General features: G+C 34.1%; 1 protein-coding gene across 1 annotated transcript in view; it reads right to left on the bottom strand.

Annotated features, from left to right (window-relative positions):
* Nucleotides 1–16,236, bottom strand: part of ZNF804A (zinc finger protein 804A) — a 244,311-nt gene that overhangs the window by 19,089 nt on the left and 208,986 nt on the right. The gene's annotated exons all lie outside the window — the stretch shown is intronic.

Here is a 16,236-nt window from a genome sequence, read left to right as displayed (position 1 = left end):
AACTCAGACACAATCTTTTTTTATCTGATCTGATTTGGTATAATGAAATTTTTTTCTGCAATCAGAAGTCACCAGAAAGAATTTGATGTAATGCTTTTAAACTCTACAATTGTGCACTCCTTAGCTGAGCTTCCTGGTCAGAGTAAAAAGGTAGAGTGTTAGGACAAATGGCAGTGAAAAACAATGACAAAATTATGTCAAATGAATTTCATGCAGTTCACAAAATCGGCTTTAAGCTTATAGCATAGCTAATGACAAAGGAAACAAGGTCATTTACAAATGTCATGATTTCTATAAGGTAAAAAGAACAAAAACACTCAGAAGTTCAACTCCACCTGAATCTCTGACCGGATCAGCATTTCTCATTTAAACTGCCATGAACAGGACCCTGAATGAAATAATGAGCTACATCCCGGACACAAGAACCACAGCAAAACACAACACACCTTCAGAGACCAGGTGACCAAATTAGTGTAAGTCACTTTCTGATACTGTCTTTAAGTACATTTGGGGGAAAAAGGTAGTCAAATGTGTATATAATTTGGAGACATTTAATAAATCAATGTAAGTATACAAACGGAAAATAAGATAAAGTGTCATGCAATGTTTCACACATACATGGATAAATTACCGCAAATCTCACTTCTATTTTAGAAATCTGCCATTGTAACATAAATTCCAAGACAAAACTCTGTAGGAAACAAAACATAAAAAAGGAAAAATAATAAGAGAAAGAAACTCATTACCTCCATGATTATTTGTGGATACGAACAGTTTTCTAGAGTTTCCTACCATAACAGTTTTCCTACCATAACAACTGATTGATGACCTTAGGAATGAGTACCCAGAGTGACAGCCATGAAAATTCACCATTCAGTGTCCTGCTGGGGGAAGCATAACTGATCCATGGCCCCAGCTGCTTGCCATGAAGGATTATCACCGTGTTGACGCAGAGGTTCTGCTTCCTACCAGCTTCCATAAGTCCATGACAGAGCCTGGCATCAGCACTACCACAGGCCCACTCCTGCAAGAGCTGGAACTTCTGTAACGGCTACCTTTGACTTACATAAGCCTGGCCAAAGCTCTCATGATGTTCTGTCCCAGTCTTAGACTCTATCCACCCAATTCTTTTCCCCCATCCTTAACAGGTTTCAGACTTTCACTGTGGCCTGAAGGTTCCTCCTACCAGAATTCTCTGGTTCTCTCTTCTTTATCATTTATAGTCATTTCTTCCAAAAAATATCTTGAAAATCAAATCCAGTCTTATAGTGAGCTTCATGAAAAATTCAAAAAAGCTCAGGTTATGCCAGCAGTGAGAAAGCAGATGGGTAAGATGGAGCATTTTAACTGGTTCAATCACTGCTTGGTGGGTAATCAGCGTGGGAGGTACAGAACTTCTTGGCACCAAGTAGGCTCTTAATTGCTAACGGTTTCCTCTCCGAGTAAGTGGAATACCCTTGGCACTACAATGGTTCAAGCATTTGAAAATACGGAGTGAATTATCCCTACAAGGACAGAATCATTACTGGTTACAACTGAGTTACACTGAAGTTCTATAGCAGAATAAAGAAAAACTGAGATGCAGTAACAACAGTGAAAGGCAATGTGTAAGAGTCAAGACGCCTTCATCTCCTGTAGCTGTGTATTTTAGAGTGAACTAGACTGAAGTAAATGACGATTCAATATGCAAACATATTTTTCTTTATACTTTTTAGTTGTAGAACACAGATTCACCTAAAGTATTCCAACAAATATTCCGTACTTTAAACACACGCGCATGCACACACACACACACACAAATTTCAGTCCTCCAGAACCTGTCCATCTGCATTACGGCACCTAAGAAAAACACCATGCTTTTGGAAAATAAATGGGACTAATCCATTCACAAACTCCTTGCTTGCATTTAGCAAGAAATACAAACAGAAATTTTATTTTTATTTTTGTCTAATCTATAAAAAAGATTTTAGAAATAACAGATACACTTAACATGCTTTAAAAATCTGAGGGACTCATACTGACCTCACTGAGTGATCTCTGTATGTCAACTGAAAAGCTAAAATTTGATTCTTACAAATAGTCACACACACACACACAAATATACACACACACTTAACATTTAAATGTACATTAAAAGATTGTATGAAGTTAAAATTGCAAATAGATTAGTTTGAATAAAGTGGAATTCCATTTAAAATGATTAATATTAACAATGAATTAAGTCCTTTGACACGATGATTTTCCTTATATAAAAGTACTGAGTAACCTTAATTTCACAACTATAAACAATGGTTATCTAAAAAATATAAAATTAAACAACTAAATATTTAGTTCAAAAAGTAAAGTGCTTAACCCCAAACACAAGGCCAATTAATTATAATTACCATAATCACAGACATTATTGTAAAATAGTTATTCAATCAGAACCTTACCATTTTTATATATGTAAAAAATATATAATGGAGGCAACAAAAATTTTACATTTATAAAACTGGAAATGACTCAACATGGAAGTATTTTTCATAAATATTTCTTCCATTGGGAGAAAAAAGAAGAGTTAGGTTATGAAATGATAATAAAAATTAGCCTTTCTTACTATACATAAGAAGCTTACATCCTACTTGAGAATTTCCAAATTCTATCTTTACAAGCCACCTAAATTCAGTCTGAAACAAGGTAAAATAAAAACAAATGGAACAGTTTTTCCAAATGCTTCTTCAGTCTCTTCATGCTCTCCTTTACTGTCTATAAAGACTTCTTGCACTATATGAGGAATTTTCTACTGAATATGAATTCTTCATCATCTCTCTAGGCCTGATTTAGGTATGAATTGGAAAGAAAGTTAAGATTAAAAAAATAGTTATTTTGGAGCTGGTATTCTATAGTCCTTAAGGAAGTGGTAGAGCAAATTTTCAACAGAGACTTCAAACCAAAGAACTATTGAACTGGAAGAGAGTAAAAATACAAAAGTTCTTTGCTAGTCATCGCTGCTTTATGCACTATTAGTGTAGCTTTCTATTTTTTTGCAGATTATGTGAAGGGTGAGAATTAATTGTATTAATTAACCAATGTTCAAACATCTTTGCAAAAGCAGACTCAAAGCATAATTTGGTGACTTCCTTATGCTCTCTCTCCTTTAGTATCAGTAAATCACTAATGCTCATTAACCATGGGATAACACAAGTTTAAGCATTTGCTGGTATAAAATATTTTTTATATTAAATTAAAATAATAAAATATTTAAATGCTTTATGATTTGTATCCAAAATATACGATGAATTCTTAAACCTCTTCATTAAGAAAACAAAAAATTTAATTTAAAAAATTGGCAAAAGATCTGAAAACACATCTCACGCAAAAGGATAATATAGATGACAAATAAGCATATGAAAATATGCTCAATATCATTTATCACTAGGGATCCGCAAAATAAACAACAGTGAGACACCACTACACACCACTAGAAATGCTAAAACACTAAAACCTGACAATGCCAAACACTGATGAGGATTTAGAACAACAGAGCCGCCTCTTCACTGCTGGTGGGGATTGACACTTTGGAAGGCAGTTTAGTAGTTTCTTACAAAACTAAACACATTCTCAGCATATAATCCAGCAGTTGTTTTCCTTGGTATTTAGCCAAAGAAGTTGGAACTCTTATTCATTGCTGAAGGGAATGCAACATTGTGCAGCCACTTTGGAACACAGTTTGCAGTTTCTTAGAGAGTTAAACATGGTCTTACTTTACAATTCAGCAATCACGCTCCTCCGTGTTTACCAAATTCAGTTGCAATATATGTCCAGTTAAAAATCTGCACACAGATATGTGTAAAGGGCTTTATTCATAATTGCCAAAAACTTGCAGCAACCAAAATGCCCTTTTCTAGCTGAGTGGATGAAAAACTGTGTTATATCCATACAATGGAATATTATTTCATAATAAAAAGAAATGAGCCATCAAGTCACTAACAAATATGGAGGAAAATTAAATGCATGTTGGTAAATGAAAGAAGCCAGTTGGAAAAGACTATGTACTGTATGATTCCAATTATATAACATTATTTAAAAGACAAAACTATAGAAAATAGTAAAAAACAAAACAAAACAAAAAAAGCGCAGCAGTCACCACACATTCAAGGGGAGGAGGAGGGGGACGAGGAGGTGGAGCATGGGGGCATTTTCAGTGCAGGGAACTAGTCAGTGTGATACTCAGATGGTGGATATATGACATTATGTATTTTCCAGAACCCAGAGAACTTTACAACGCAAAAGAGTAAACCTTAACAGATGTGAATTAAAAAAAAAATCATTTAGGAAGTCAGGGATCTAAGAAAAGAATTCAGACGGTGACAAGAAAATCTAACTGTATTATAAATGTTTGAAACAACCTCGCTGAAGGGGTGTGGGAGAAGGTGCTGACCTAAGTAACTCTGGTAATTAATGAAGTCTGGACGCCTGCAGGTAAAAGGAACTGCGTAAGTGCTGCATTTCAGTTAACAGAGTTCTGGAATTGAACAATTACGTAAATAGAGCCCAGGCAGTGAGAACCAAGGGTCTCACCGCAAAGTGGAAATATACAGTTAAACAAAAGGAATAGCCTAGAATGATCCACATCTTAATAGATTATAATTAGAGGTCAGTATAAACAGATTCAGCCTAACATAAATCCAGATAGTTATATAAAGAAATAGAGTATAAAAAAATAGGAATTTATACTTATGTAGATTAACATGGGTTACTATATACACATATATCTCTGTGTGAATTGTTGGCTGAAAAGGCTAGGAGCATTGATGCTTAGCTAGGAAGGGGCAGAACCAGAGCCCAGATCTTGGTTTCTAATACTATCTTCCAATAGAAGCCATCAGGGCCCCTCAGAGCAATGGCGGATTCTAGGTCAGGGCAGGAAATAATAAAGAAGAGCATGGATCATTCGAAAGTTAGGAAGTACTGAAAACAAAGAAAGAAGCACACACACACACATAAAAAACAACAATGGGAGTACTGGGGTATGTCAAAGGAACACAAGAGCCAGCTGAAAGAGCTCCCAATAAGCTGGGATAATCTGAGCAAGAACATAAGGCAGCATTAGGTTACAACCCGAAGTATAAAACAAACGTCCATACTGATGTAAATAAATGACTGGATAAATAAATAAATATAATAGAAGGGTTGTGTCCCATGTAGCAAAATTCCAAAATGATTTATGTAGATACTTTCTCTTGAGGTGGTGGGTCATAACACCCCATTAATTAGGTGTGCGTTGTACAGAGTGATTCCATCCCAAAGATTACGGCATGGGAAGGGGGAAGGGGGGCGAGAAGAGTAAAATTACATCAGGGAAACCTGACAAACTTGACCTCACCCAAGTGCTCAAGTCAAAACCGACTCGTGATAATTCCTGATGATAGCATGTACCTTTGAAATGATATCACAAAACGACTCTTTTCCTCTGTTCTATTCCTCCCTCCCCAAAACATAACCCAGTCTAATCATAAAAAATGAATAATAAGGAAAATCCCATTTGAGGGAAATTATACAAAATACCTAACCAGCACTCTTCAAAACTGTAAAAATCATCCAAAAAATAAGGAAAGCCTAACAAACTGTCACAGCCAAGTGATGCCTAAGGAGACATGACAATTACATGTCATGTGCTATCTTGGATAGGATCCTGGAACAGAAAAATTTTAGCTGAAAACTAACAAAATAAGAATAAACTAGCATATCTAGTGCCCAGGTTTTTAGTTAATAATAATAATAATAGATCAACATTGTTTCCCATTGATTGTAGCAAACGTACCACACTAATGTAAGATGTCACTAACAGGAGGAAATGTGAGAAGATGGCATGTATTTGGGAAAGCTCTGTACTATCTGCTCAATTGTTTTCTTTATAAATCTAAAACTGTGCTATGAATAAAAGAGTTTATTAATAGTAACAGATTGAGGGGAAAGATACTTGGAAGAAAATACGTCATGTTTAGAAATCACAAACATAAATAACTTGGGTGTAAAAAATAACTTTATTCGAAAATATTTAGAAAAGAAGTGAAAATGCTATATAGCAAATAGCAAAATCTACAGCATGAAGCAAAAACAGGAAAAGATAATCTTTTGCTTAAATGTCTGTATTAGAAACCGAGAAAGGCTAAAACGTGATATTGCTAAAACGTTTCTAAGGAAGGGATAAAAGATAAGAAAAGTAAATTCAAGAAAGTAGAAGAAAGAAAGTAGTTAAGTATGAAAGAAGAAATTAAAGATACAGCAATAGTGTTTGGGGGTCAGGAGGGGCTTCGTCTATGAAGCCAAAATTGGTTTTTTGAAAGGGCTAACGACTTGGCAAATGTGGCAAGTTGTCAAAAAGATTGAGAATGATAATCCAGAAGAAAAATGTTATGTACAGCTCTACATCAAAAAAAAAAAAAAAAAAAAAAGAAACTTACACAAAATGGACAAATTTCAGGCAATACTACTTCGTAAAACTAACTCAGAGGCAAATAAGCATTCCCTCCCTGCCACTCGCAAACATGGACCACCACAAGTAAAACAAAGAAATTAATGAACCAGCAATATATTTAAAGTCCAAATATCAAAGGAACAAATAATTCTAATCTTGCACAATCATCCTGGAATACAGAAAAAGAGGGAACATTTCTCATCCCATCCTATAGCCTGTCTAGATAAGTTTGAAGAAGAAAAATTACAAGATAATCATATGCATAAACACAGGTGAAAATACTGTAAAAATGTTTGCTAGTATATATTAAAAAATAATACAACATGAACAATTTTAGGATTTTATTCTAGGATCTCAAGATACAATTAACATGAAGAAATCAATTACTAAAATACAACACATCTAGAAATTAGTTGAGATCAGTAATAATCATCACAGCAAATATGAAGTGCATATAAAATTTACCAGCCATTCCTAACAAAACACTTAGCAAGAAAGGAATGAAAGGAAACTTCCTCAGTCTGATAAAGGGTATCAAATGCAAGCTCATCGCAAACATCAGTTCTAATGGTGAATTTAGACGTCTCTCCTGTATTTTATGAGCAAGGACTACTTTTTTCCCCACTCTATTAACTAGCTAGACTAGTAAGCAAAAAACCCAAAATATATTTTTTAAAGAAAACCACTGAAACTGTCATAGATGGATCATGTTTTGTCTATGTGGTAAATAAATATATATGGTTAAGTGGTAAGTTTTCAGAATAAAAGAACTTGTGACCCAGTCAGATCTTCCTACAAACATGCTAATGACAGACCTCCTGACAAACAAGCTCACAGTATTTATTAGTAGTAGAGTCCTTATTTACAGAATGCTTTCAGCAGGATACATCTGATTTTTCTAGTATTGGTCACGGCAAACAAAGTGAGAATCTATTGATCTAAGAGGCTGACTCTCTGCAAAATGTCAGGTAAATTCTGTCATTATCTGAGTACCACATGAAGAAGTTTCATGACCTGAATGGTCCTTTGTGTGTAAATGATGTGAATCACACGTATTACTTGGATCTCATATATAAGTTGGGACACAGATGCCTCCTGACATGGAAATAAAGGACTTGGGGAGCTGTGTTTGGGGCCCCAGACCTCTCCCTCCTTCGCCTATGGTACCTCAGTACTTGCATTCCTAAAATTATTAGTAGTGATGTATACTAGCTAAGACTTTTGTTTTGTGAGTCTGGTTTGACAATCCAGTTATTTGTGTTATCTCAAACACTCAAAATTCTACACAAAGCTTATGAAAATTAATAAGGTATTGCAAATGGCATTGCACAGTGTCCTGTTTTTAATAAACTTTAGTTTTCCGGTCTTCTAATCATATGTTCTCATAGTAGAAATAACTCAGTACATTTTTACATTACCACAATGTATATTTCTGATCTACTGTTTTTATATTCCTAAAGAATAGAGAATTACAGATTTTAAAATAGGAGAGAGGTTAATGTCCACATAGACAAAAGTATATAGCAAAACCAGATATATTCTGTGAAGAGGGTATGAACTGAAGATGAAATTAAGGTTTACTTGCTTTTTCATAATGAGATTACTGAGCACTTTAAAATTGGACTCAGAAGAAAATGAAGGTGTAAGTTAAGTTCCATGGTGTTTCTTTGTGAGAGCTGAGAACTTCAAGCACATCTTCTCCTGGCTCAGAATCATTTTAATTAAATGACCTGGGAGCCTTCTGGGAAAGATTAGCCACAGAATTAAAACTGCTTTTAGACTAGTACTGAGTAAGAAAACAGTCAGCAAAATTCCCTTCGAATGAATTTATCTTGTTGTTTATATCTGTTTCTGTTTTAATGAACACCTAGCTGCATAATTTTTTTTTAGTAATCTCCCTGCTTTTGTTAATGATTCAGTATTCAACATGAACATTGCACTGGGATGTTCTAACTTAACAAAGCTCTGCAAATGATTTACTAGTATTTTCAGCTCATCATTACTGCTATGTGTCAAACAGAGCATCTGGAAAGATTGCTTAACTCCAGTTTTAATCATGTTTCTGTTTAGTTTGATGTTATTTTTAAAATTCAAATGAAATAATATTTTATCCACATTAAGATTCTACAGAAGGAAGTGGAATCATTACCAGTGTAGAAGAGATTCTGTGTGAATAGAAAATTTACCAAATCCAATATGTATTTACGTGAATCCTTTTATTTTAAAAGTTAAGTAAGAGGTACTCTGCTAAGAGAGAGAAGAAAAAATGATCTGTATTTTTAATACCAGATTATTAAAGGGTATTTTTTTTTTTTTACTATAGTCACCATGCTATCCACTATATCCCCAGGACTTGTTTTATAACTGGAAAAAACTTCTGAAGTTTTTAATGAGCAAGTGAATTAATGAAGAAAAAGAGGTAATTAAAAAGCACAGTATAAAACATTGTGAAAATAAGTTGAAAGAGTTGATTTCAGAGGTCTGCAGAAGTATTTTGATCAGTTCACAGGTTAAAGAAAGATAAACAATGGAAGACTTTAGAAAACCGCAAGGTAATACATATAATTGGATCTATTGTTATAGGTAATTCGATCTATTGTTATGTATGAAATGTAAGGTTCTCTTTTAGGTTAGTTGACTGGTCAGAATCTTCTCAGTCATGACAGAGGGCAGGGTCAAGATGGTGTAATAGGAAGACCCAGAGTTCTCATGTTCCCACGAACACAAAAACCACAACAACCTATAGAACAACTCTTTCCCCGAATGACCTAAAGATTAGCAGAATGGCTCTTCTTCTACATCTAAGCGTATAAGGAAAAAAACACACCGAAATGGGTAGGAGGGGAAGAGAAGCGATGTAGTCAGGGCTCGCATCCCCTGCAGGCGACCCAAAAGAGGAAGGGGATGTCACAAACTCAGAAGTCTTCCCTAAGGAGTGAGGGGGTCAGAGCCCTGCCTTGGGCACCTCAGCCCGGGATATATGAGAAGCCCCATCCCACCCACCTTCAAGGCGGCTGCCACCAGTATATCCTGGGAGAAGCCCTGGACAGTGCTGGGTTCCAGTTCCAGCGCCTCCAGCTCCGGCCCCACCACAACCCAAGAAGTAGCTGCCAGTGCGCCCCGGGAGACGTCCCCGCAGCGCCAAGCTCTGGCTCTTACTCCTCCAGGCAGCGGCTGCCGGTGCAGCCCAGCAGAAGCCTTGGCTCACACTGACCTCCAGCTGAAGGTCCTGGTTCCAGCCCCCACACCCTGTCCCAGGCCTCCAAGACGACAACCTGGGACCCGGAAGAAGCCTTGGCCTGTGCTCACTTCAGCTCCCGCCGGGCTGGGAAAGCCACTGGACACACACAGACCGCATAGGGATCCTCCCTACACAAGGACGCACCTTCAAGACTAGGAGGGTTAACGGTTCTGGTTAATTTCATACAAAGTCAAATGAAATAAGAAAGCAGAGGATTATGTTCCTAATGAAGAACAAGATAAAACTCCATAAAAAGCCTAATGAAACAAAGATAGGTAGCTTACCAGCTATTTTATAATTTTCTTGAAATGTATTGTAAGTAATACAGAGTTTTTATTTTGGAAAATCTTCATCCTATTTATTCATGCTCAAAATGCTGGATAAAATGAGAGGAAAATCACATCCCAGGTCGCATTACTTACAATAAATGATGCATAATGATTTTTTATTTTGCTATTCGTATTAACATGTGATGAAATGGCCCCATTTTAATTAGGGGAATATAAAATTACTATGTCCTATAATGGAAGTTTTGCTGTGATCTCAACTATGAATCTATGTGGATGAAAACAATCAGTCCAAACTTCAAATATTTGGAATATTTATACTGATTTCAATAAAAGTCTACTTCAATAAAAGTCTACTATAGAGTACTTTTTCAACATTAAGATTTCCACTAGACAAATATAAACAGATGATTAGCTTAATATATTAATTGCACTTGATAAAAGCTAAAGAATGGAATATTTTATTCTAAGAAAGTGGTTGCAAGTGATAAATCTTAGATGATTTCATTTGTATTATAAAATATTTTAAAGATATTCTCCACAAATTTCAATTAACACAAATTCTCTCTAAATCTTATTTCTTAGTCTACATTTTAGCTAATTGTTCAAGCCATAAATAAAACAATTCAATGATCTTAAGAGATTAAAATGACCAATATCATCTTTTATACATTAGCTTATAAGCAAATTCTAAAATTAACTACTTCATAATCTAAGTAAACATGATATAATGAAAGGCTTTTGCAAATGCCTACTCTAGATATATATTTCATTAACTTGTCTTCTCTACAGCACTTTTTTTTGGTATGCATGCTAAATACTTTTCTCCCTAAATGAATAAAATAATAAACTTAATTTCTAAAATGTTTTGAATTAAGTTATTTTGCAAATTAAAGGAAAAAATTAACACCTTTTTCATGAGAATTAAATTCACCCCAAAAAGTTCATTAGAAACACCTTAAGAGCAAAGTAGTTAAAGCTACTGACTGATAATACTAAACAATAAACATGAAGTAAAACATATTGAAGGAAGGAAAAAAGGTGGGGAGGAGAAAAGGAAGAAGGAAGAAAGAGAAAGAGAGAAGAAGGAAGGAAGGTTTTAAGAATAAACCTTTTTGTCTAATGGGAGAATTCTATGAACACATTATTAGGGACGGTCGTTAACCACTGTGAAACTACTGCTGTTTCATAATCAAAGATTATCCAACCTCTTGGAAATAAGAAGAGTTATAGAACAAGTCACCATCAGTTAGACATTAGTCCAGCGAATAAAACTACATTAAAGACACCTTATAAATGACAAAAAAAAATTATCATTACAATATATTAAATAATTGATACATTCTCATTAAATGTTATTTCAAAATCATGTTTATAAAGGTCCATACAATATACTATCAACAATTCAACACTTCTTAAAATAGTTTATGAGTCACAGGAAATCTTAAAACATTTTATCCATTATTATTTAGTTGTTTTAAAATAAAATGTAATGAAATTATTAGATATTCAAGAATGTCTTAAATTTTGTATCTTTCTTTGGTAAAATTTTTTCCTTCAGAGTTCTTACAAGCCATGTTGGGAAAAGTTTAGAAAAATATGAGTTTATAAATAATTAATGTGCATTTGAAAATTTAACATTGATACATGTTTTATGCTCTTGGAAAAGTTCAAGTATTTAAATCATCTCAGCAATTTACAGACAATAAAAATAATTGTATGATATACCTCTACACCAAAAGAAATCAATCTTATAAACATATAAACTCTGTGTCTGAAAATTTAGGATGTAAATTAAGAAATGATTTTAAATATTCTAAACATTTAAAAAGTAACAACAGCTGACTATTTAAGTAAGTAACAAGCAAACTTGAGTATATTATTTCTATTGTTAAAGCATGCTACACTATTATCAAATTTTTCACATCATCTGGAACAAACACATCATCAAACAAGTATATTAATTTATTTCTTAATAATATATAATAATACAGTGGGTTATTTTAAGATATAATTGTTGATAATATCCATTATATATTAAATGGATAATATCATATATATATATATGTATATATATAAAATGGATAATATCCCTTATATATATCATTAAAAATGATAATGTATCTTCAACTGCCTATTGGAGCACTTTTTAAAAAGTATTCCAGGACTTTAAACTAGGCATTCCAATTATATTTAAAGCTACAGTTATCAATGCAATATGGTAACTGGTGAAACAAATAGATCAATGGAACATACTAGAGAGCGCAGAAGAACTTAACTCAAAATGGATCGCAGATCTAAATGTAAAACACAAAACATAAAACTCCTGGAAGATAACATGAGAAAACCTAGATGATCTTGGTTATGGTGATGCCTTTTTACATACAACATCAAAGACATGATCTATGAGAGAAATAATTGATAAGCTAGACTTAATTAAAATGAAAAACTTTTGCTTGCCCTGCAAAGACAGTATCAAGAGAATTAGCAAGTCACAGACTGGGAGAAAATCAAAAGACATGTCTGATAATGAACTATTATCCAAAATACATAGAGAATTCTTAATACTTCACAATGAGAATACAAATAACTAACTAAAAAATGGGCCAAAGAGTTTAACAGACACCCCGCCAAAGAAGACATACAGATGGCAAATAAGCATATGAAAAGATGCTCTACATCATATGTCATCACGGAAGTGCAAATTAAAACAATGAGATACCACTACACACCTTTTGGAATGGCCAAACTTAGAACATTGATGACACCAAATGCTAGTGAGGACCTGGAGCAACAGGAAGACTCATACATTGGTGGTAGGAATGCAAATGGTACAGCTACTTTGGAAGACAGTTTGGTGGTTTCTTACAAAATTAAACAACTCTACCACCAATCCAGTGATCATATACCTTATTATTTACTCAAAGGAATTGAAAACTTCCATCCACATAAAAATATACATACAGGCATTTATGGCTACTTTATCATAACTGCCAAAACTTGGAGGTAACCAAGGTGTCTTTCAGTGAGTGAATGGATAAATAAACTGTATACATCCAGACAATTAAATATTATTCAGTAATGATAAGAAATGAGCTATCAAGAATATTAGCAAAAAAAAAAAAAAGGGACAATGGAGAGATATCACTAAGAATTAAACTTGCTTGCCTCTGGAAAATGGGATGACAGCTCTCAGGGAGACAATAGGAAATTACTGTTTCATTAAATCATAGTATGCTATCTGACTTCTTAAGCTGTATGTATGGGTTAATTTAATGGAAATTAAAACTAATCTTTATTAAAAAAAAAGAAATGAGCTATCAAGACATGAGAAGACATGGAGGAAATGTAAATGTATGTTACTAAGTGAAAGAAGCCAACTGGACGACTCTATCGTGTATGATTTCAACTCTATGACATTCTGGAAAGGGCAAAATTATGGCGAGAGTAAAAAGATAAATGGTTGTTAGGAATGAGGTGAGAGATGAATAGGCAGAGCATAAAGAATTTTTACATCAGTGGAAATAGTCTATATGATATTATAAGGATGGATATATGGCAGCATATTTTTTTCCAGAGCCATAGAATGCACAACACCAACAGTAAACCTAATGTAAATTATGGACTTTGGGGGATTATGATGCATAAATCCTTGGTAAAAAATGTACCACTCTGATGAGTGATGTTGATAACAGGGAAAACTCTGCATGAGTGTGGGCAGGGATATGTAAGAAATCTCTGTACCTTTCTTTCAGTTTTATTGTGAACCTAAAACTGCTAAAGAAAATAAAGTCTTAAAAATTATTTATTCAGTCAAAATGAACAAAAAAAAGCTAGTTGTTTTAACTCAACAGGTTTGTCCATAGCCTTCCTGTTGATCATTTGTTACTTTAACAAAGACACAATGAAACTATTATTATTGATTGCAACACAGGTCAGAGTGAATTAAATATAATCAGAAATATATCCAGGTGGAATTAAAGTCTCTTATGATTGCATGCAAATATATGAGGCAAGAATTTCAGGTTCATTTTTTGTTTTCAAATAAACGAAACAATAAGAGGAACAGAAGGTGGAGAAAAGAATTCTTACAACATCTTTCCTCTTCCATCATTTCTCATCCTGTCTCATTCAGTCCGACAGCTTTTCGGTTAACAGAGAACTGTACATTAACCTTGTCTTTCTGACTCTAACTACTGGCACACCATGTGGCTTGACCCTACTAATTACAATGTTACGGAAATTTGAGGGGAAATGCCTTTACATGTCAAATGTCAATATTCTTTACAATAGAATCTCATTAAAAAAATAAAAACTTGTGTAAAAATATTGCTTTGATGTCCAAAACTAATAATTATGAAATAAACTGGTGAATAGAAGTAAGAAAGTTCTGCAGAAGCAGATGATCTGCTAAGAGTTCAGTAGTAATACTGCAAATACTGTTTGTGTTTTCTTTATTACGTCCAGAATTTCAGCAAAATTTTCATCTTAGCAGTTTGAGTTTTCCTAGATGTATTAATTTCAAGTTATTTTTTGTCTCAGGAAAAACACTGCAATGTGTTTTGTCAAGGTCATACCAAGTTATAATTTTAAATTAATGATGTTCTAGAAAGCCAGAAAGGACCGTACTCTGCATATCAATGTACATTGTTAACCTTAGAGTTATACAGATTGTTAAGGATACATAGAATCAGGACAGAAATAATAAATAAGAAAAAAATTCCACTCATTTAGTTTCAGTACCCTAGATTCTGGGTACAAAGAATGTGGGAAAAGGTCTTGGAATTACAAAAAGAAAATGGGCCCCTTTCCTGAAAATGAAGTAGAGTCCAAGAAAGAAACAAAAACCAGAACAGGAGATCCCCTACAGAGGAGAATGACTTACAGAAATCTGGAATTACATGTCAAATAGACATGAGAACTCAAAAAAATGGCTTCTTATACTCTGTCCAAGGCTAGTGAAGTCTAAAACTTCACTAAAACTTCTAAACGCTCTATATTCTTTCATTCTCTCTATTGCTAATGTATTCTCCACGCCATTCATTTCTAAGACACATTTGCTTCTGAACAGCAGAAACTGAACTTACTTTCTTTTATTCATTCTCACTTAAATGTACTAGTCAAGAATTTGTCTCCAACCATTCTACAAAACCTCTCTTGTCAAGTTTTCCACTTTTCCGAATCCAAAATCAAGTAATCATCTCTCTTTGACTCAATTGTTCACCCCACTCCTTGACTGTCTGTTTTCCTTTGACTTCACTGCCACATTTGTCCAAGCCCCAAGCTAGGTCCTCTTCCTTTTCCTAATTTCTTTTTTATTATTTTTTTTCTTTTTTTTTCCATATTTAAGTATAGTCAGTTTACAGTGTGTCAATTCCTGGTGTACAACATAATGTTGCAATCATACATATATATGCATATATTTGTTTTCATTATAGAATACCACAAAATATTGAATATAGCCCCCCTGTGCTATACAGAAGAAACTTGTCGTTTATCTATTTTATACATAGTAGCTAATATTCTCAAATCTCGAAATCCCAATTTATCCCTTCCCACCCTCTTCCCCTCTGAGTAGCCATAAGTTTGTTTTCTATGTCTGTGAGTCTGTTTCCATTTCATTTTCCCAACTTCTAAACATGTACTAAGGGTTCATTCCTCTTAGCACATCTCTTCTCTATCTCTACGTACTCCCTAGATGACCGTCAATTTTTCGGTTTTAACCTCCAGATTCGACATCTAACTCCATAACCACCATCGCCATTTAGATGCTTAGCAGGCATCTCAAACTTGACATGTCCACAATGAGATGCCTGACTCCAACCTCATAAACATTTATTACGGTTATTTTTCTTCAGCAACATACACTTAAATGCTCTTACAAGAATCTTGAGGCCTTTCTTGAGCTCTTTATTTTTTTTTACACCCAAAGTCTAATCCATTAGCATATCTGTTGGCATGTCCATACCATAAATACTCAGATTCTGACCACTTCTTACCTTGAGTTACTCCCTAAGTCAGTAACTGTCATCTATACCCTGAATTGTAGCACAAGAGTCCCACTGGTCTCCTTTTTGCCATTTTTGCTTTCATTCTCCCAATTTATTTTACACATAATAACCAGAGTGCTTTTTTCCAAAAAAAGCAAACAACATTATCCAACTTCCCAGATGGAAACATTTTCATCACCCTACAGCATTTAGAATAAATCCCATAATCTTTACTATGGCCTAAAAATTTTTTACCTA

This window comes from Camelus bactrianus, chromosome 5 (assembly GCF_048773025.1).
Source record: "Camelus bactrianus isolate YW-2024 breed Bactrian camel chromosome 5, ASM4877302v1, whole genome shotgun sequence".
In the NCBI taxonomy this organism is placed as follows: Eukaryota; Metazoa; Chordata; class Mammalia; order Artiodactyla; family Camelidae; genus Camelus; species Camelus bactrianus.
The sequence above is the reverse complement of the archived record's forward strand: the minus strand, read 5'-3'. Positions and strand labels throughout refer to the sequence as shown.